This window comes from Chelonia mydas, chromosome 1 (genome assembly GCF_015237465.2).
Source record: "Chelonia mydas isolate rCheMyd1 chromosome 1, rCheMyd1.pri.v2, whole genome shotgun sequence".
NCBI classification, from domain to species: Eukaryota; Metazoa; Chordata; order Testudines; family Cheloniidae; genus Chelonia; species Chelonia mydas.
The window spans coordinates 114,427,987-114,450,836 of record NC_057849.1 but is presented as its reverse complement, the minus strand read 5'-3'; positions in this window follow the sequence as shown (position 1 = coordinate 114,450,836).

The window sequence follows — 22,850 nt, the reverse complement described above, 5'->3', positions numbered from 1 at the left end:
TCGGGCTCTAGCCCTGGGCTCACCCCCTCTATCACCCCTGATCCACTGCCTCTCTATCCACCTCTCCATCCATGGCTTAATTTGTCCCCTGGCCTGCCGGGACTGCGTAAGTCTGCTGTGAAAAGCGATATTTGTATGTTTGTTAATATCACTTTTCACTGCCTCCAACCTAGCTAGTAAGTCTGCTATGAAAAGTGATATATACAAATATACAAATATCAGTTTTCACAGCAGCAGCCTTACTAGCCAGCAAGTCTAAAAAAAAAAAAAAAAAAAGCAGCCAAAAAGCAAGAGAAACAACAACAAAAAAAGACAAGAATGTGCAAAGTACCTTATTTTGTTTCTATTCAGTAAAGAATAAAGACCACTGTACATTATTTTTATTATTGAGGCTGCAAAAACCCAGCATAAATAAATTACAAGGATTTAGACGTGTGTATGTGCATATTTATTTGTTTTTCCTAAAGGTAATTAAGTATTTGAGGAAAAATTGTCAGAGCGGCCACGAGCAAGAATTGGTGGCCGCACTCTAAGGCCACCAAAGCCATTGCTTGTGAGAATCCCTGGTCTAGCTCACCATTTTAGAGACTAGTACTCTGCATAGTTTTATTTTGAAAAAGGAGGATGCTTTGGCATTCTCTGGGCACAGAGGTGTGCCTTAACGGGAATGCCTTTTTTCCCCTGCACTTACTAGTGGACAGACTTAGAAAAAGATGGTGTTTGAAACAGCAAACCTGGAGAATCATTTGTTAGGTAATTTCGACATTTTCACCCATGAAGACCATCGGTCCTTTCTCATACACAGTGCAGGTACCTGATATCAGCAGAAAGTAAAGAGTTTATCCAACCATATCAGCTGCTCTTCGTTCACTCCAGGGCAAAGTCCTCTTTAGCACTGCTTCAGAAAAATGTTACTACTTATCAAAAGGAATTATCTAGATAATGGCATGACAGATATCTGACAAACATGCTTTCTGTGTAAGAGTCTTAGGGCTAAGTAAATACAAATTGATCCCATTTCCCAGGGCAAAATATACAACTGATTTTTGCACAACACAACAAATGAAAAGCAAGCCACTTCTTCAAAATGAGCTCATATGGAGTCCCAGCAGATTTGGGTATTTGAGACGTTAATAAACAGCCTCCATGACTGTAGTATCTGAGCACCTCCCAGTCATATACATTTCTCCTCACAACAGTGCTGTGAGGTACAGATGGCACAGCAGAAAGATGACATGACTTGCCCAACCTCATACAGGAAGTCTGTAGCATAGTAAGGAATTTGACTGCTAGCTCTTGAGTCTTGGGCTAACACCATAACCATGGGGCCATCCTTCCTAAGAAACAAACCTTTGTCCTGAAGTGTGAGGCAGCCATATTACGGTACTGCACAGAAATCCATGTGTATATGGAAATATATGGTCTAGAGTCCTGATCCTGAAATATGATTCATCCAGGAAGACCCATGCACTGACACAGAGTTCCACTGAAGTAATGGTGCAGGGTCTAGGTTACAAAATTCATTTAAATCTAAAATAAGAGTTGGGCAATACTGCCTCTTTTCATTCTGGGAATTTGGCTTCGTGAAAGCTGAAATATTCATGAATGTTTTGTGACAAAGTTCCTCCTCTACCTTGGTGGGTCTTGCGCTTATTGGTGGATTTGCTCGCCTTAGAGCTTCACGGCAGCCCTCAGTTTGGCTGTTTTCATGAACTCACAGTCCAGGTCATCTCCTCCTGTGTCTGACCTGGAGTTGGGAGGTTTGAGGGGAACCCGGGCCCACCCTCTACTCCGGGTTCCAGCCCAGGGCCCTGTGGAATGCAGCTGTCTAGAGTGCCTCCTGGAACAGCTGTGCAACAGCTACAACTCCCTGGGCTACATCCCCATGGCCTCCTCTCACCCCCTTCTTTATTCTCATCATAGGACCTTCCTCCTAGTGTCTGATAATGCTTGTACTCCTCAGTCCTCCAACTGTACGCGTTCTCACTCTCAGCTCCTAGTGCCTCTTGCTCCCAGCTCCTCACACGCACACCACAAACTGAAGTGAGCTCCTTTTTAAACCCAGGTACCCTGATTAGCCTGCCTTAATTGATTCTAGCAGCTTCTTGATTGGCTACAGGTGTTCTAATCAGCCTGTTTGTCTTAATTGTCTCCAGAAGGTTCCTGATTGTTCTGGAACCTTCCGTGTTACCTTACCCAGGGAAAAGGGACCTACTTAACCTGAGGCTAATATATCTGCCTTCTATTACTCTCCGGTAGCCATCTGGCCCGACCCAGTCACAGTTTAGATAGCATGAAATTTCACATCGGTCTTGAGTGTGTATGTGATTTTTAATTTGGAAGCCTTCTCTTATTGACTGAACCATATTTGCCACCAGTATATCAGAGTTTTTTAGATGGGACAAAATAAATGTGGGACATTTGCTAAAGTGAAAGGCAGTTTCACTTAAAAAAGACTGCCATTCCTCATATATAAAATGCAAAAAATTTTTAAAAAATAAAAAAAATAAAAAGAAGGCTAACACGTACTAACAGTTTAAGCTTCCACTAAACTATCATAAACATTCACTTATAGCTTTGATGTTGATATTGCACAGCCTTCAAATTCAAATACAATGTGGGGGGTGAAGCAGAAGCCTCCGAAAGGGTTTTCCTGAAAACAAATTGGATTTACCCAGCTTTACTCACCACTGCTCTGGAAGTCTGCTGATTAGAGACCTGCACCTAAAGTCCCCAAACTATCAAGTTACACCTTTCCTGAAGGCATTCTCTTTCTGCAGGACAGGTGCAAAGCTCGAGGACTGCAGTCCAGCTTTTCTTGCCTATTGCCATAACTGCTTGACAAGCTGATTGTCCCTCTTCTTAACATATAATCTATGATACTTTCTTAGAACAAGATTTAATACAGAATGACAACACTTTTGAAATTTAAAAACCCCAGCAACATCCTAATTATAGATGGACAACAAACAGATAATAAGACATTTATAACCTGAGTTGTTTTAGCAGCTAGAAACTATTTTTGCATTCTCTTTCCAGAATCATGTGATAAACTCATGCAATATTTGTAAAACTAATGAACTGCACCAATTAATTTCTATATCTTTCCTAACACCTCCCATCCAAAATGCCTTAACCTAACCTCCCCTACTCCACTCCATTTGTGGCTGAAATAACTTCCGTCTTAGAGAAATAAGGAGCAAAGGGATTTATTTGGGGAATCAGGGAAAGGACTGTTGCCTTCCTTTCTTCTCCTTCCTTTCCTTCTTTCCAAAGCTGCAAAAGAACAGGCTGGATAGATGGTAAACATGTGTTCATTATTAAAATAAGCTGAATTATACTGAAAGGACTCCAGTTTGGTTTTAAAAAAATACTACAATCTCTCCAGTAAGTGGTGTACCTAAAAATGACAGGTATGTACAGTATAAATGTACACTGATTCTTAAAACATAACTACTGTCAGTCTGTTGTTGTTTTTTTAAACTTCTACTAACTACCGTCACCTTCAGAAAGAGTGAAAGAGACATCAAGCACTAAATGAAAATTAAGTTCCACATCAATAATCACAGTCTATGTAATTTCTCATCTCTTGAACATTTGATTATTTCTAATGATCATTAAAGGCAGAGCAAATAACACAAGAGGGATCTAGATTGTGTGGACAGGCACTATACAAGCTTCCTTACCAAGAAAGAAATCCTCCTGTGACACGCATGGCAGAAAGGTCCCTTATCTCAGTTCCTCTCCAAGTGTTTCACCCATAGATAGGGGTTTGCATAGTACATTTATGCTGGGGCAAACATTTCTGGAAAAGGAGGATTGCATGGCAAAAAAAAAAAAGTTGAACTAGTTCACAATAGTGACTACAGAGGGAGAAACATTTGGGAAATAGTGGAAATACCTGTACCAAATATGGTGGTAATCATTATAGGAAACACTTATTAAAGAGTTACCAGATCACAGTACATAAAACAGTCTTGTTGTCTAAGTAAAGGGAACTTAGACGTCATGGTGTGGTAGCTGTTGGTAAATACTGATTTTTTAATCATTACCGCTGTACATCTTTATACTTGCTATTGGAGAGGCCACAATGCAAATACTATCAGTCAAGCATTAAGTAGGCACCGTTGTGATAACTGGGCCTACAAATGTACCCTAATTGTGAGCTGAATTGTAAAAAGTGAGCGAAAGTTCATAAAATGTCACAATGACCTATAATAATAAATGTTGATGGGAAACGGTGCAAAAAAGTGACAGAAAGATTGAATTAGTCCAAATGAAAAGGCCTACTGATATAACTGAAGGACTGTGTTAAGGTCATATCTAGTAAACAAGAAGAGTATGAAACCGGAAATCAGTGAATCAAAATTGGTGTGTCAGAAACTAGGCCTAATTGGTGGACAAAATAATGAGTGAATGACGAGAGAAGGGGAAGGAGCAAGCTTCACCATCATGGCTGCCAGCTTCACCATCTCCTGGGACATTCAGGAACAGCATTGTGTTATTTGTGATACTGTCACATTATAAATTACAGCCTATTGCTTCATATTGGTAATTGCTGTACAATTCTGTCTGTCCATAAAAAGTGTGTCAGTGAATTGTAAAATTGTAGTTAAATGGCCCACAGCATCCAACATACAGATTATAGTCCTTCCTTTTAGTCTCTGGAGTCTATACATCAAGGGTGGGTTGGAATAAAGGGGTAGAATTAAGGTTGGTATTAGAACATTAACCTGAATTTCCAGCTAGTTTATTTTTTATTTAAACTATAATATTTTATTAATGCATCTTGAAAGTGAATGTATTTAACTCCATCATAATGATATTTTTGTCTGAGAAATTCCTAAAGTATCCTTAAAGTTGAAAAAAATAAAATTTTGAAGCTCAAAAATTAAATGACTGAGCAAATTTTGCTTGTGACTTTATTGAGACACATTTTCCATCACATGGTCATCACAAGAATAACAAATGCTACAGGATGGTGGAGGAGTTTATAACTCTTTTGAAACCTTCGATGTGGTCCTCCAGATTATTGCATGCTGATATCTTGTGTTAGCAGAACAATGAGTAAGGTCTCACAGAGCCTTGCTAACATAACCTGTGGAATATATAACTGCTGGGAGCCACACATTTCAGGAATCACTAATATTATAAGCTCCAGCAGAAAATCCAGCAAGGCTTGTGGTATTCACATGCTCTGCTGGCATATTGTTCAGGGTGATTCTAGCTCTCCAGCTGAGAGCTGGATTTTAAAAGGCTCAAAGGTCTCTGAAGCCAATAGAGGGATCACAGAAGTATGGGAGTGACCTTCAGCAGAGCAGTTCTTGTTGCTGTCAGATCTGAGTGATTCTTCCTTTTAGTCTGAATAATTGTGTGTGTAGACCTCTGGGAAGATGACATCTCAGTCTGTGACTTTTCTAGAATACCAGAGTAAAAGTTAAAAGCCAAAGCTTGCTGAGAGACCTTCAAAAATAAGTGAAATAAAAGACAGATGGGATCTGGCTACCACTGTGTCAGAGCAAACAGGTACTCATCCCATTGAAAAGGATGTTCAAGCCATTTCAGGGATCAAAGTCTTTACAGACTTGTGCAAAGGCTAACAGCAAGATAGAACAAAATCTCCTCCCCCAATCAGATTGTGCTATTGCAAGATTATAGTTCAGAGATACAAGGTTAGCCAGCAAAGTATTTTCTCTTCTCTTTGCCTAATAGTTCTCATTTCTGTTTCAGTTTGTTGGTATTAATGATTCAAAGCTTGTAGCCACATGGAGCAGATGACCAAGGCTTTCTGTTTTCTGGGATGAATTGGGATCTAGATGTTGAATCTGGGAAAAATTTACAAAAGTGCCTAAATTACATTTTCAAAAGTGACTTAGGAGACCAAATCTTACTGAAAATCAATGGGAGTTAGGCTCCTAAATCGCTTGAATGTTTTTAAAAAATGCACCCTGTTTCTAAGTAGTGGTTTAAAGGGCAGCCTGTTTGTTATCTTTTGTCACGCATGTCTCCCCCTAAAAAACCTGCAGGGGAATGTCCTTTAGGATGTATTAATCCCTCTGCCAGTCATGGATAAATAATTTAAGTTGCTGTCTTGGAATGTAAAAGGGCTAAGTAGTCCCATTTAATTTAAAATAGTGGCTCTTTGAAAACAAACAAACCAACCCTGAACCAAAAATAAATAAATAAATAAAATAAAAAAATTAGAGTCTGAAGTCTCCAGATATTAAAGAAAAGACTAAGTGGTGATAGCAATATTAAAAAAACTTTTCTTCGAAGTCTAGATGGATCCCTTAAGTGGCTCTGAAACATCTCAGCCTTAAAGTTTAACTTTTAGACACAGCAAAATATGAAGAGGGTCATATATTCCTAGCGAGATATAAATGATCCCATTATGGCACTGAACAATGTCAATGTCTCAAACAAAGAAGATTCTAACATCTTTCACAAACTAATTGTACTACTAATGGATAAGGAGAGTAGCGGCATAATATTAGTTGGCAACTTCAACACAGTATTCGACACTATTTGACATTCAACAGATACACTTACCCTGCAGGGCTGTTCCTCCAGAATAGCTATAAATGCTTTACTTACACAGGTAGGACTAGATGACATATAGAGATTAGTAATTGGTACAAGAAAAGCCTATTCATGTTTCTTGACCACACATCCCATATATCTCTCATGCAACATTTGATGTTGAGGTAAAGACAACTGAGATGTCTGATCATGTCCCAGTTTTCATTTCCTCATAGTTGTGGGAGCCACCACAATATAATAATACTTGGGATTTATATTCTGCTTTTCATCAGTAGATTTCGAAGCTCCCATTGACTTCAGTGGGGTTTGGATCAAGGCATAGAAAATAAATTAACTTATATTTGGAAACCAAGATCTCAGTAACTCCTTCTGAAGGTATGGACTGATAAGCTATAAAGTTCTGCTTTAGAAGCAAAATCATTGATCTCATATGCAATAAAAATAAAATGCCATTCTAAACTCACAAAATTATCTCAGATTTGGAATACTTCTCTCTTTTGCTCTTCCAGCTCATGACAGGGCCTACCTATTGGATATAAGGTACACAAATTCCACCCAGCATTAATTGAATTCACTTTAATTTAGACAGTTATAATGGGAATTAGGGCCTTGATCCTGCTGAAATCTGTTCTAGTTACAGCCCTAGATTTCAAACTAATTTGGGTTGCAAAATCTAGGTACTGTAAAAGATTTAGATTAGAAATTATTCTTTCTGGTAAAAGTGATCCTAATATGTGAGAAATGGGGCCAGCAACTTATGTCAACTGGTGGTTAGCACAGCCTTTTGTCAGGACTCCTTAAATCCTTCGCCGATAATTCCACTCAACATGAGGGAAACATTTGATAGAGTGAATTAGGACATTCTCTTCTCTGCAGTGTCTAAATATAGTTTCAGTGCAAACTTTGAATCCTGGTTCAAGCTTCTTAACTCTGGCTCTGATAATTACAAACAGGTTTATATCTCAACCATTTTATCTGAATCAAGGGATGCATTAAGGTTGCCCTCTTCAACTCAGTATGGCCTTGGAGCCATTAATTTTAGCTTCATATTTCTGTGATTTAGCTTGCTCAACTAAAACATATGATGTTAAACATGGATGACACGCTTCTTTTTGTCTCAAAATCTGACACCTCTATTCCTCTTCTCTTACCTCGCAAACAGAAATTCTGTACTTCACTGGGTTTTGAGAAACTCTAATGAAAATCAGAAATCCATTCTATTTCTAGAGGTTGTTTGAAATATTGCTCAGATAAATGGGTTTTCAGTTGGGCAGAAACAGAGATTTAATATTTTGGGATTCTAGTACACAAAAATAATAATCTCAGAGTGAAAAGGAACATGGATTTTAAGTATTTCTTGACCAATTTTTTAGTGTCAAATTCTAAGTGATATGGCAGGCCTGGCTCAAGAGCAATGAAGTCCAACCATGGCCGCAATGGCCTTAAAGGAAACTGGAGCCTAGCTGCATCTGCTGGGTTCTGCTGAAGAGCTGCTGTAAACAGCAGTTACCTTTCCACCCACCTCCACTCCTAAGAAGTGCCCCAGTTTGGAGGGAGAAGGAAAGGAGTAATTTTGTTATGGTGCTCACAGAAGTTGCCATTTGTGTGTGTGTGTGTGGGGCGGGGGGTTTCCTGTTCTCTTTTTTGAGTCCACAATGTTGTGTTTCACCCTGTCAGGTTTGAGGGACTGCAGCAGCCACAGGCAGGGCTGCCTGGGGGAAGTGGGTCAGGTGGGGAAAGGGGCAGTTTTCCCTGTGCCCCACATTTGAGAGGGGCCCCAGCTGAATGGCATTGTGACCTGGTGCATGGAGTCACAATGCCACTCAGGTTTGGCCTGGAAAAAATTTGAATGGTGTTGCAACCTGGTGTGTGGGGTTGCAGCACCACTCAAGTTTGGCCTGGCCGCCCATCTGTCATGACAGATGGGTGGCCAGGGCAAACCTGAATGGCACTGCAACCCACGTGCCAGGTTGCAATGCCTGGAGCAAGGAGGTCTGCTCAGCCCCATGGGACAGGAGCTGCTGCTGGAGGATGAGGGTAGGGAGGGCTCCATTTCCAAATGTGTTAATTGTTTTGGAAAGGTGGGGGGGCCAGTCCGGGGGGGTGGGGATAGGGGTTCGGGGGGCCAGGCCGGCCCGGGGAGTTAGCAGGGGGCCTGATGCCAGAGGCGGGGGTCGGGCCCGCACCTACCTGCGGGAAGCGCACATTGTATTTATTTTTCTTGCTTGCCTGCCACTGCACTGGCCGCCAGCATCCTAGCACTACCAGAACATGCCAGGACCAGGCTGACCCCATCTATTGCCCTTCCTCCCCAGACCCCTCCCTTTTCCGGGACCCCCCTCGCCCCTAGCACATGTGCCACCCTGTGAGTCTCCATCGTCCCTCGCCCAGCACTGCTGTCCCCTCCCCACACCAGATTTCACCTGTATAACAAATGTTAAGGAGGGGGGCCCAAACATGCTGATTTGTCCCAGGCCCCACACCTCCCCTAGGACGGCCCTGGGCCGGGAGGTAGAGTCACTTCTCCATACTGGTGACTGGCCATGTAGATTCTGCAGTTTTCTGTCTCCAGCATGCAGTTGGCCAAAGAGTCTAATGTCCACATGCCTCCTTGCAAAGGGTGGGTTGGAAATTGTGCTATTGGAAGAGAAGCACAGTAACACGTGCTCTCTGCTGAGAATGAGTTAGACCAAAATGTAGAGCAATTGCTTAAAACAAACGCCACATTTTCAACGTCTCAACTCAGAAAGGAAAACAAAAACCTCAAGAAGAGACAACCAATGAGAAATATTGTGCTGAAAAGTTTTTGAAGGGAAGGGATCAAAATATATTTTCTAATGGAATTGACTTATACCCTTCAATAAGGAATTGCTACCCTGAATTCATCACAGACGCCTGTGAAATCAAGAGCATTTGGTGCAGTGAGATAATCTCTGAGTACCCACAGCTTCACTGACTTCAATTGGAGTTCATCATTTCTGCAAACCAGGCCCTGAACAATGACAAGACCCATTCAGAGAACCAGAAAGTCCCTGTAGATTGACGGTGGTGTTTACATCTGTATGGTAAGTACTATCGGATAGTCTTAGGTATAGAGAGGACTCCTAACTTTTCTGGGTTTGTTTTGAATTTCATCATATTGAAACAAATGTATTGGGTACGAGAACCCGAGTTTCATGATCTGGATCTTTGTTGTACAGATTTTTCACTAAATGCTTCATGGTACAAACATTAACTTCCAAACTTACTGGAAGGTTTCAGTAATTGTCCTGAGTAGCTAAATTAGTGAGCTAATGTATTAGCATGTAGCAGATGAAGGTAGCTAATGCAGACCAGTCACCATCCTCTCTTTTTGAGCAGAGACACCCTCAGAAATGAGCTGAAGGCTTCAGCTCAGCAGTAAGTTTTGCTTGCTTTTTATGTTTCATGCAATTCTTTTAAAGGTAAAGGAATTGTTTGAATACAGACAGGAAATTTCTCTCCTTTCACAAACACCAATTCTCTATTTATACCTGAAAAATTTCAGGCACACGGTTTTCATAAAGCATCATGGGTTTTGGGGGGTTTTTTATGTATGGATTTTTCCCAGCGAGGTAAGTAGTTTTCTAGATTCTTTTTAGAGCTACCTCTAGTGTAGGATTGTGCTTTTTACAACCAGGAAAAACAAAAAAATGTCTGTTGAGTAGCTCTGGTTACTTCAACCCCTTATATAAGTCAATCTTCAACAGGTATGGCCCTGTGAGGGTGGCGGGTCTCAGATCATAAGCTCCAACCTGAGCCTGAATGTATACACAGCAGTTTTTAGCCCTGCAACCCAAGCCCTGTGAGCCCAAGTCAGCTGACCCGGACTAGCCACAGCAGTGCGCAGGTCTTCTATCCCCATGTAGACACACCCTTTGTTTTCTTAGCAGTCAGTGAAGAGTGCTCATTTGCTCTAAGCTCTCTTAGCTGCTTGGGTTAGTTAAAGAATTCAGACTGTTCGCTGGAATTTACACAATAGGACAGATGATTGCCACTAACACTATTGGGTGACATGCAGGAATTCTGGGATATTTACCCCAGAATGGTTCTTCCCCTCTATAGCCTCCAAATTTTTATTTTCCAAACACCGTCATAAACAGGAAAAATCATTTCAATGACATTTTCATTTTGTTTCCTTTTTTCCAGACCAGCTTTAGAGATGACAATTTTTCCCCCAACTCTGAAATGTTGATAAAAATGTCATTGAAATTGTAAATTTCAACTAAAAAAACGGGGACGGGGTGGGGAAGAATGACAACATTTTCACATTTATTCCCCTCCATTTTTTACCTTAAAAGGTGACTTTGGGTTCTGAAGCATTTGTGTAAGGGAAGAGCTTGCACAGTGTTCCCTTTCCCCATTCCCTTTTATATTGAATGCAGTAAAGGAGTCTGGGCCTTCCCCATTCAGTTCTTACTTAGCTTGACATGCTCTTTGATTTGGCTTGCCCTGAAGTACTTGTAAGCCAGAGCGCTTGGCAATTCAAAAGGAACTCAGCAACCCAGGAGGACTCAGCCCAAATGCTGTTCAAATTCAACTCTAGTTGTGGGGATGGGGGTGTGTTGCCAGAGAAGTTGGGGGTCCCAGTAGGTGAAGCTGTGGACAACCAAAAGCACAATAAGGAGGACGCGGGAAGAGCCAACACTTTACATTGACAATTGGCCCAACCTTCCCTCCAGCTTCCAAAAAGTGATCTTGTATCACAGCACTTCCCAACTACCAAAACCCCAATGTAACCCCACCCTGCCAAATGTATCCTCCTTTCGCTATACAGGTTGCCCTCTGTTTTAATCCAGTACTGACCTTTGGCCCAGTAGCCTCAGTCATCCCTTAGATAAAGAATCCAGTGGTTGCTAGGTAGTTTGGGGCTGATGTTTTGATTTGATTATTTGCGGGTCATCTCACAATCCAAGCCATGCAAGAAAACAATATTTATTTTATTTGTGGAAAATAACATTTAAGGTTGGATTAACTCATTAGCACAACAAAGCCATATTTCTACTATCTTTTTCCCATTTACTCAATTTTAAGACAATTTTATGATAGATAATATTTAATCATTTTAAATTGCTGAATTGGAGAGTTTCCAAATTTCCCTAAGTTTGAAGTTGCGAAAATTTTAACTGTGTCCCAGGGCACGCTCTTCATATATTCTCCCTCTGCGTATATATGTTAATGTGCATTAATTAAACTCTGAGTTAGTACATGTTTCTGACATGTGGATTCTACATTACAGTGAAGGATTATTGTACATTCTAGGCCATTAGCAGCTACAGCACCTTCAATCAGTTTAATATATTTTATTACAAGTAGCATTTAATTTATAATACATCTCCTATCTTAGATAAGGCTCCGATCCTGCCAGGACTTATACATGTGCTTAACTGTATGCACTGTGTGTAATCTCCTACTCACTCTGTAGCAAAAAAGAGGTGTATAATCTGAACAAAACCCAGCTCTTCACTGATATGTAGCCAACTGGCAATCCTGAGGCAAGAAAGAGGAACCAGAGCGATACCTGGTAAGGATAAAATATTTGGGGGGTGGGGGGAATAGGATACCGTGCCTCTCTTAACCTTATTTTTTATTGTTAAAATGTAATGTTTTTATTTGTATTCAAGAAGCACAATTGCTTTGATTGTGTAGTGAATATTTAGGTAATAAAGAGATACATAAGTGTGCTTAAAACAGGGGCTGACCTGGTGGTGAATTGGTGGAACAATATACAGCCACTTCGAGGTTTGCAGGGAATGGGACTATCACAGATACAGTCAATTCCTTACACCCCAGGGGAGGAGCATCTGGTGGTACTTTCTATCACTGTTTTCTGGTCAGCTGAAGAAAAGCCTTCAGGAGCTTTGGCACAAGACACAGCTAGCCTTATCCGCAAGCGAAATCATACCCCTCAAATGCCCCTCATTTTGAGGGCCATCCCTCATTTCATCTCATAGTCACATACATTCCACCCTGGTCCCCCTCACTGCTATTTCTAAAAATTGTTTACATCAGAAATAAATAATCCTGAAAGTGAGGTTATAGAGAGAATTATTTACACTAAGGACAAGAATCTTCACAGCATTTTCAGTTACTTCCTTGAACAATTTTTTGTGTCCCCTTTTTGGGCTGTTGTCACGACAGGTGTCTAACATTTGGGACTAGGCCAGTTGGGAATTATGCCCCTCAAAACTGCCATTGTGACTGATGAGTGGGGTGCTCCCATGCTCTACCAAAAGATGGTCGTTTTGTCAAAAGATCAAAATGTTAACAAACGTTAAGAAAGAAAGAAAGAATCATTGTTGTAGTTTATAGAACAATGGAAAGCCAACGTTCAATTTTTACCTATGTTCCTAAAATAGTTCTATTTTAAAAAGAAAATCAGTGATCTAATTTCTTCAGACTGGTGTTACAATGTACAAACTATCTTGGTGCTAATATTGCAGCAAAAATAATTGCTCAACTGTTCCATGAAACCACTAGGTGGAGATGTAGGTTTACCAAGCCACCCCATAAAAGAGCTTTAAAAGGTACAAGATTGAAAAATCCCATTTTCAAAAAAAAAAAAAAAAAGAAAGAAAGAAAGAAAAAGAAAAAGAAAAAAAAAGATTGATAAATTATGTATCTTGTTGGTTACAAATTCCAACACATCTTTGAAGGAGGAAAAATGGGAAAAAACTAAATGCTTGGTTGTAAAATTGTCCAAGCAAATTATTATTTTTTAAGACACAAGTTCTGATGTTTAAGACTCTGAGAGAATAATCGCTTCATGTTATAAATTGTCTGCTGCCAATACACACACATTTTCCTTTATTCTCACACCAGCTGCTAGCTCATGCTATCAGTGGTCAGGAACAAACAAACAAAAACTATTCCTAAATTTTTTAAACCCTGCTTTCAAAACTTCACCAGTGGAAATGTGCCAGCAACTGACAGATTTCAGGATTGTTTGCTAAGTTTAGGGAATTGTTTTTAATTATAGTACCTCATCAGCATTACCTAGAATGTTGATTTTAGAAAGCAGAGTAAAGTATTCCTAGTTGTTTTTTAAAACAGAAGCAGTTACTTCTTGTCCAATATTTTGTGAGCCATGTGTGCCTAATCAAGTCGTGGGGAAATCATAATGTCAAATGAAGCATTTGTTTGTTTTGGCTTTAGCTTCCACTTTCTTTCACATAAACTTTTCTACATATCTGTGTGCACTACAAACTTTTCTACAGCAGTCATTCCATAGTCATTTGCTAGTAGAGCAGAGTCATTCCGAATTCATCCTTATACACTATTTTCCTTGTTGAAAATACTTTTAAAATAACTGCTCCTGCAAACTCTCCCCCGCCCCCATATGTTTCTGATGGGTGGGCGGGAAATTATCTTGATTTCTCCCCAGGATATCCAAAAGAACCTCTGTCAGTCAGTATAGTCCATTCTACTTTATCCTGCAAACATTATGGTTTAGAACATCAAGCTCATGTGCAATACCTTTCTTTTAATGTAACTTTCCAATTCTTATTAGAAAGGATTTAGAAATCGCAAACTTTAAGAAAAGGAATGTGTGGTAGAATGCTAAGTGGACAGTCAACATCTTCCTAAAAATGACCTCTTCCTTTTCATGATAGCTATGGGCCTGATTTTAGCCAACGGTAAAAGATGGAATACCATTTACTACAAGCGCTGTAATTCTGCTAAGAGTGTGTGTAAGTCTAAGGTGGAACTGGATAGCTTTGATGTCTGTTCTGGCTTAATTTCTTCTGATTTCTTGTAAAGCCTCCTTTTTTTCTGGGCAAAATGGGTAATAATATCTCAGAAGTAAAACTGTGTACTGTAGTATTTTGGCTGCAATTTGTCTAGTGTTACAACTATTTCCAGCAATGTCAGCAAATTTTTGTAGTATTTCTAGTTGGAAAAGCAGCTGTGGGAGTAACAAATAAATAGATGGAAAAAGGTATAAGGAAGGAGCAATCCCTCTCTCTGCTAGAAAACTCTTTAAAGTCAAACAGCCTCACCGTGCTAGTGACAGACGGTTCTGTAACCTCGTTAAAGGAGAACTGCAAATAAGATCTTCCAAAGCTAATGTCAGGGAAGGGGAACAGTTCTAATAAGAACCCTAGAAAGAAGCACCTTCCTTAGCAATAGATATTTTCATTTGTTAGAAGGTGGACCCCTACCTAACAATGATATCCCTCTCTAGGCATTGAAAACTGGGATCTAGGTTCCCCATGTAATGACTGATGTCTTTCAGGGTTCTGTGTTCATGGCAGACATACAATGAGGAAGTACTTTTGCGAGGACAATACAAAGGCCTAAAGGTCATGGAAGAGATGGGAGAGCAAAAGGGCAGCGTGGTACTGTTCAGAGAGCATCACTTAGAGCCCAGAAGGACCAGATTTGATTTGAGTTTTATTAAACTTCAGTCTTACTTTAAAAACATACATTTTCTTTTTACAAATAAATGAAAACCTCTTTAAAAAACATCTCCAGTGCTGCTATAAAGGATGTCATTAAAATTACAATTTTCAGCGCACTATCTCCGTGAAGACTCTCCTGGTTTTTAATAAAGCAGAGTTGTTGAGGTGATAGCGTTTGTGCTGATGAAGGGCAGCCTGCCTCCAGGCTCATAGCCTAGCTCCCCATCCAAACTCTAAACTTTCTTTGGTGCTAATCCAATTCAGATCTTTACCCATACCAGCCCCCCTTCCGCCTCCCCAGCTGAGCATGTGCCCATCTTTTCACCCTACATTACCTCTGAATGCCTCCTAATCAGTTACAGATTGAGAAGGGGAAACTGAGGGCTCCCATATTAAATAGCTTTTCTCCTCAAATTTTAAATATGAAGCAAGGTCTCTTTAAAAAGGCACTTCTACTATTGTCAAAGGCACCTTCCAAGACACTCACTGAAACAACTCAGAGCAGAATAAAGATTCCTCTGATACTCAGGAAAAGAGAGATTTCAGCCATATACTAATAAAGAAAAGAAAAGGTCTGGTGGAAGCTGCTTTGCTGTTGCTCACCAATGATAGTGCATCTTAACCCTTTGCATGTCAAACCTCAGGCATGCCCTGGGCCTCACCTTTTCTAAATCCCATAATGCCAGGATAAATTACATATAAGAAACTGACCAAAAGAGGCAGGAGTCAGTTGTCTGTCTTTAAAGCTCAGCTGGCAGCACAAAGACTATAGGGTGTCTGGGTTCTCAGTCTCATACAATATGACACATTTCTTTCTCTCCCTCTCTCTCCTTATCTCCATACAATCATGTTGCTAGCATGGTCTGATTAGTTCTATGCATCTTCCAATAAGAGCTCCCTGGTTTTATATATAATATGAACGAGACCTTATCTATCTATCTATCTATATATGTATATATATGTACAAACACACCCGTTGTAACAAGTTGGAGGGCATAGAAGGTTGTATTCTCTGACGATCAAATCTTAGGAAAACAGACATTCTCCCCGCCTTCAAACCCCTTCTACTCTCAGACGAGAATACGTTTGACCAAAACACGACGCCATTCATCTTATGTGGCTTTTTGTCGATCATAGCTCCTGGAAGGATAAGCAAACTCTGTGGAAAGGCATTTATCTAAATTATCCTGATAAAATGCTATCACTCTGTGGGGAAAGAAAAATGAGTCAGAAGGCAAGTTTGTACACCAAAACTCTGCAATTATTTGAGTCGAGGGGGAAAACCAAGGCATTAAGTGAAACTATGCTTTCTTCAAAGTTAGAAACACCAGTCCTGGAAAAAAATAATACTTTATTTTACAAAAACAGGTGATTACCTGCCTCTTTGAGTGGGTTTAGTTTGTTTAAAGCTAAAAAAAACCCCAACAAACAAAAAAAAAAATCCCCAAAGGCACAAACCTGCCTCTCCCTATAGTTAGTGTTTGTGACTTTTTCCCCTGACAACTAGATAAGAAGATAAATGCATAGTTTCTCTTAATTAGCCTTTCTTAATTAAAAACACCAGAGGTATATGTGATCATAATGAACTCTGCTGACAGGATGGTCACTTGTTTTTCTGCATGTCACTTCTGGAAAATTAGATTTTTTTTTTTTAAGGGGCATAAATTCTGTACTGAGGAAGAAATAAATGATGCCTGCAAAGCAATGTCCCTTTGGTTTTATCTGAGTGAGATGGATGTGCATCTTGTGGTTTTTAGAATGGTGTGGGGCAGTATTAGCCATCATTAGCACCCCAGTATGGATCCAATTCACTAATTACTTATGCTGTCTTGGTTCACTGAGATTTAAGTACCAAGTCAATCCCATTATCTGCAGTCTCCCAAGCTTGCCAGAGTCATCTGTCTTTTATGGAAAAAGAGCACAAGGGTTATCAATAGGACCCTGAAATACTTGGGATTTTCCCACTTCAGGAGGAGGAAAGATTAGTCCTGACTAAAGTCGCAGCTTCTCTAAGCTGCTACTTTGGATGTGATAAAAGTGAATGGTGACAATTATCCATAACTACATAAAGAGCAAGAGGAGAGGGAGGGAGAGAGAGAAAAGAGAAAGAGAGGAAAGCAGAGAAACCTGCCACACACTCCTGCAGCTGCCTGTGGTTTCAGGCATCTTTTCATATCACCTCAGAGCTACAAATTACAATTCCTCTGTTACAAACACATGATAATATAGTCAGAAATCAGAAATTAAAATATTCGAAAGGCCTCAGGCCTCCTCGTGGGGGGGTGAGGGAGTACATTGAGTCTGTGAGATGCCTGTTTTGTTTGTGCCCTCCCCTCTACATCCTACATGTTTAATGTCTGCAGCAGTACCGAGGCCTTGTCTGTTTGGGATGGTTGATTGACATCTGCTCTGCCGAGAGGAAGGAACTGGCAGCTATTGGCAGCACTGTCACGTTCATTTGCACACTTTATGAAGCAGCAGTGTGGCTACTAATACAAAAAGAAATCTTCTAAGCAGCATGACATCTCTTGGAATGGAATATTTGTCTTTACAAATGATTGCACTGCTGCCAGTACTTGACATGGTGCTCGCAAACATGTGTAATTGTTGGAAGTGTAATGATGATTATTTGCATATTTAATGTTCAAACAAGTACTGGAGAAGCAACTTAGACTAAACCTTTTATGGGAAAGATTTAAATATGTTCAGCATCATCCTGATGAGTTCCAGAAAGGAGTCAGAATCTGAGGGAAAAGCCAGAGCGCACCATTGCCCATATGAGGGTGAGTTTAAGAACACACCTTGGGATTTGCTATATAGATGTTTTCAGTGGTTCATTTTTTAGGTGAATTTCATCAATAGAAACACCTTCCGATTTCATTCATTTTTAATCTCTCAAAATTACATTTAAATGTAATTATGCCAAAAATTTAAAATGTGTCTATTTACCATGCATTTGAAATCAACCAAACAGAGAACTCAGGAAAGTAGATAAATAACCACAAGTTTACGCATAATGTTACTTTACAGAAACCCCATAGATAAGGAAAGGCAATCGTTTTAACCCCTTAGCCTAAGTATGGGTATGATGCCATTGGAGCATCACCCATAAACCTAATTCTTTCGGGCAGGGAATTTTTTTTTTTAATTCTGTATTTGTACAGCACCTAGAAAAAGGGGATCTTGGTCTGTGACTGAGTCTCCTAGCATAAAATAACAACAACAATAACAATAATAATTAATGATAAATAAATAGTTTTGTAGGCTGGAAATATCGTGTTAAAATGTTTGGTCTGGAAAAACCAGGCACAGTCAGAGTGATAGGAAAGGGCTTTTCTTTCCATAGGAGGTTCCTGTACTGCTGCCCCCAAAATTGACTTTTCATTTCTCATTTCAGTATGAAAAGAATTCTTCTCAACCCCATGCCACAGAGGGCTGTACCCCAACCCCCCACCCCGCGTGAGAACCCGCACATAGACACACACCCCACACATGGTTACAGGTATGAAAAGAAAAAGGTTATCGTTTGGTTTTTCAAAACAGCAAGAAGAAACAATACTTTTGATGGCAGTATTATTCCCCGAGGAAGGAATCATCAGTTTTATCAATGGAATCGTTTCAGATGATACCGCCACTTGAACTGGCAATTTAGCCCTTCACCTCTAGTGAACAACCTCTTTAACCGAACGCTATCTCCCAGCCATTCTTCCCCAGAAGCAGGCCTACTCCAGTGGCATTCTGCCTTTAAAATATTTCTCTTAACAACTAGCTTTTGTTGTTCACCCCTTCCCCCACTCCTCCAATCTCTCTCTCTCTCTTTTTGTCTGTTGTGGAGCCACTTCTGTATCAAGCAATTTATAATCACCGAAATCCTGCATTGTTTGAGGGGCAGCACAATAAACTTGACTCAATTATCATGCTGTAAATTGATTTAAAAAAAAATCTGATGGATGAATAGAGACTGAACATCTTCGTCTCTGACCCTGTCGTACCATCAGCAGTTCTCTGGCAGGACTCCTACTTGATTGACAATGCTGCTAATGAACACTGTCTTAGGCCATGTAATGATTTACCTGCAATGAACAAGGTTTGGCAACAGTACCTTTGCATACCTGTCAGACAATTAATTCCTTAAAAAATAGATATATTGTCCTGAAGCATGAAAGTGTCTGGAAATTAATAGAAGTGTGAAAAAAAATACAAATACACTTCTACTCATTAAATTAATCAGGATTGTTTAACTTTTCCCCAACTGCTCCCCAATTCTGTTTATTCATTTTAGCCACCTGTTGTCTCATCAATCCATAAAGTCACCACCTTATCCTCATCCAGTCAGGTCCCTCCTCAAAACTCACCACTGCCATAATGCACATGGAAGGCTGAAATCTGACCACAGCTAGGCAACTGGTCATCTCTCTGACTGTGGGTCACTTGCTTGTCTCCCCTACCAGTTATGTCTTGCCTTTTACACTGTAAGCTCCTTGGGGCAGGTATAAGTGTATACAGCACCTAGCACAATGTGCTTTTAAGTGCTACTGCAAAATATATATATAGTCTGTGCGCTCTTTGGAGTATGAACTCTCTTTTTATTAAAAGTGTGTACAGTGCCTTGCACTATGAGGCCTGGATTGCAGAGATAGACCTCTAAGCATTACCATAATAGAAGTAATAATAATAAAACAACAACAACAACAAATAAATCAGGCTACTGATGAGAAAGTTTACATTTTTGTTTTCTTTTCATGTTTCCACATGAAGTTAGCTGGAAGAATCATCTCATCCCAAGTACGTTCTTTGTTGAGCTATGCTGTACAGCATCTCTAGACTTTGATAGCTATTTCCGGTACCCATTTATAGAATTCAACTTGTCTGATGGGTAGCCTATCACTATTGATACACTTGTAAGAAGCTAATTGCTTTAAAAAAACATGGAAGTGGGATGGAAAGTGGGTCCACCATAAAAGAAACATTTGGGCTGCAGAGTTCAATTTTGTTCCTTATTAAATTCTTTGAAGAAGCAAAGTATTTAAAAAACATATGACAATAATTTGTAGTATTTCTTTGGGGATTTGTTTGTTTGACCTTAGCCTTTTAATCTCTCAAAGTATGCTAATGAGCTTGACAGACAGAGAGATAAAGTGCAGAGACAGACGAACTATCTGAGAAGACCTCAGTTTAATACTGAATATACTTGTGGAAAAAGAAATGAAAAACAGTGCAATTCACTGTTACCTCTAGGCTTTGATGACATGCTCGCTACCAGAGGAGAGTTTTTTTTCAGTCTAGCAGGAGGAGTATACACATCAGGTCACTGTGGCAGAGCCTGGGATCTTTGATGGTTCTACCTGGAATCAGGAGAATGTTTTTTTAATTTTCACTCTTAAATTTTAGTCTGACATACTGAAATGCTGACTTCCCAGCTGGGGATTACTGACCATTCTGCAGGCACAAGTTATTGATTATGGCTAAACATTTTAGAATCGACTAGGGATTTTGACTGCCCAACTGGAGGCGCCTTCAAGAGGCCTCATTTTTAAAGAGGGTGTTCAGCATTTACTTTGGGATGCTAGGTTTCAGAGTAGCAGCCGTTTTAGTCTGTATCTGCAAAAAGAAAAGGAGGATTTGTGGCACCTTACAGACTAACAAATTTATTTGAGCATAAGCTTTTGTGAGCGACAGCTCACTTCATCGGATGCATTCAGTGGAAAATACAGTGGGGAGATTTATATACACAGAGAATATGAAACAATGGGTGTTACCATACACACTGTAAGGAGAGTGATCAGGTAAGGTGAGCTATTACCAGCAGGAGAGAAAAAAAAACCTTTTGTAGTGATAATCAAGCTGGGCCATTTCCAGCAGTTGACAAGAACGTCTGTGGAGGGGTGGGGGAGTGGGGGTTAAACATGGGGAAATAGTTTTACTTTGAGTAATGACCCATCCACTCACTACAAAAGGTGTCCCCCCCCGCCCCGGCTCTCCTGCTGGTAATAGCTCACCTTACCTGATCACTCTCCTTACAGTGTGTATGGTAACACTCATTGTTTCATGTCAATTCAATCTGTTAGTCTTTAAGGTGCCACCAGACTCATTGTTTTTGTGGATACAGACTAACAGGGCTACCCCCGATCCTTGGTAACAATCACTAGTCACTTTTGAAAAGCTCAGCCTGTTATTCTTTAAAGATGAGCTGGGGGGTGGGGCAAAAAGGGGTGTCACTCTATTCATTTAGGACATTTAAAGAGGTCCTCAGATTTCTGGTTCCTTTCCCCCACCCTCTCATACTTCCGATATATCAAATTCTGACATCCCTTGGATACCTGGAGGACTCTTAGTGGGACTGGAGTGCCTCAGTGACATAACTGTAGGTAGGAACCTGAATTGGAGCATTCTCAGCTCTCACGTGAAAAGCTCAACATCTGCCTCCATATATTTCGGGCCTGGGAAAACCACAGATCAGGTTTCAGCTTCCTGTGATGATACCACCCCACCCTAGACCTCCAAAAAGTCCCCCATGAAGAGAAGTGTCTGAATCTGACATTCCTAATGTAAAACCACAACCCCCTCAAAAAGAAAAGGAGGACTTGTGGCACCTTAGAGACTAACATTTATTTGAGCATAAGCTTTCATGGGCTAAAACTCACTTCATCGGATGCATGCAGTGGAAAATATAGTAGGAAGACATATATATATATATACACAGAGAACATAAAACAATGGGTGTTATCATACACCCTATAATGAGAGTGATCAGGTAAGGTGAGCTATTACCAGCAGGAGAGAAAAAAAAAAACAAAAAAACAAACAAACAAAAAAACCTTTTGTAGTGATAATCAAGATGGACCATTTCCAGAAATGGCCCATCTTGATTATCACTACAAAAGGTCCCCCCCCCCCCCCCGCTGGTAATAGCTCACCTTATCTGATCACTCTCATTACAGTGTGTATGGTAACACCCATTGTTTCATGTTCTCTGTGTATATGTATATCTTCCTACTGTATTTTCCACTGCATGCATCCGATGAAGTGGGTTTTAGCCCACAAAAGCTTATGCTCAAATAAATTGGTTAGTCTCTAAGGTGCCACAAGTACTCCTGTTTTTTGCGGATACAGACTAACACGGCTACTACTCTGAAACAACCCCCTCATAACACATAGGATAGAGTAGAGGTCAAAATCTTGCCCTGGACTAAGCACAGCTCTCCCCACCCCTCATCCTCAGCTCAGAATTGGAGATAAAAATGGTGGAAATAAGTTAGGATGACTCTAGGTATGAAAGGGGAAGAAGGGCATTTTGTGGTTTTCTCTTTTGAAGCCGTGCCTCGAGGGGCGCTAAAACAAAGAGTTGAGGCTATGGGGGACGTAGCCTTTCCTTGGATTGATGAGGGACTCATGTTAACTCACTTCCATAAATTGCTGGGGAAGGAGTTGTTCTAAATAATGTTTGCTTGTTATAAATCAGTTTCTCTTATTTACAGCCAGTGCAAGGCATTTGAGACTTGGTTTTTCCACGCAAGCTTTCTACCAGTTGGTGTGCAGATTGATTTTATTATTTTAAAGAAAAACCTTTCCCTACCAGTGAGCCCCCCGCCTCCCATGCTTCCCCTGAAAACTCTCAAGCATAAATGAGCTTCATTCTGAAATCACCACACTTTACACACACTTACACTGAGTCAACTTTATAATCGCTTAAAAAGCTCACTCCAGCTTCCATATGATGACTGGAAAGCAAAGAAACTCTCTCTCTCTCTCTCTCAACCAGATGCACATTTAAATACCTAATTTTAAACAACAGTTAAAATATGCAAACATGCTGTAGCAGAGGGAGGGGCGAAGTGGTTACAGAATGACCTCATACATGCATAGACTGCAATAGCCCTTATATCAACA